General features: G+C 36.4%; 1 pseudogene; it reads left to right on the forward strand.

The window, feature by feature from the left end:
* The first annotated feature begins 209 nt into the window (after window positions 1–209).
* Window positions 210–621, forward strand: LOC119473513 (annotated as a pseudogene).
* Window positions 622–840: the final 219 nt, after the last annotated feature.

Here is an 840-nt window from a genome sequence, read left to right on the forward strand (position 1 = left end):
TTGAAGTGCTCCTAGTTACTCAAGAGCTCTAGTGGAGATATACAGGAGATTGCCTGCCAACACAGCTTCCATTCTGCAGCCTATGGATCAAGGAATAATTTCAACTTTCAAGTCTTATTATTGGCTGAATGCACTGAGTATGGGTCTCAGTTGTGGGAACTGACTTTGTTACAATATTGTCTCACTGCAGGAGCCATATATTGAAGACAATGTGTAGAAGCTTCCACTTTGTAATTGTTGGCCACCATGATAATCCAGTTTTTGAAATGGAGTTTTTCCCAGCTTGGAGAGTGGAATCAAAGACAACCATTGTTATCCATAGCTCATGCTGTTCTCAACTTTGTAGATGAGAACATGTGGCCGTCGAACAACATGTACTTGAAAACTGTGGACAAGTGGAACAAGTGTTTTCTGTCAGCATTCATCACTGCAAGGCACATAAAGTTTTTTATTATGTTTCATAACATAAGGCAAGAAGATTGAATAAAGAACTACTTTACTGATGTTTACAATTTACCCATAAAGTTTGCAATGAATCCATTTTATGAACCCAGTTTTCCTATTTGCTCATGTGCATTTGACAGAAAAGTTTAGTTTCTTGGGAAAGAAACCCTTTTTTAGCTGAATGTAGAAAAATTCCAAAATAACCAATGTCCTTTCAATGGAGTACATTTGGGAATGTGAATGTTATAACTTGATTATATAGCCTGGAAAAATTTTAAAAAGAACTTTTTTTCATAAAGCAGTGGATTCCTCTGATGGATCTAGGGAAAGTACATTGAAAATCATCTGGACAGCATTCACTGTTCTAGATGGCATTAAGAACATTTGTGATTCCTA

The sequence above is a fragment of the Cebus imitator genome, unplaced genomic scaffold, assembly GCF_001604975.1.
Source record: "Cebus imitator isolate Cc_AM_T3 unplaced genomic scaffold, Cebus_imitator-1.0 Scaffold9, whole genome shotgun sequence".
In the NCBI taxonomy this organism is placed as follows: domain Eukaryota; kingdom Metazoa; phylum Chordata; class Mammalia; order Primates; family Cebidae; genus Cebus; species Cebus imitator.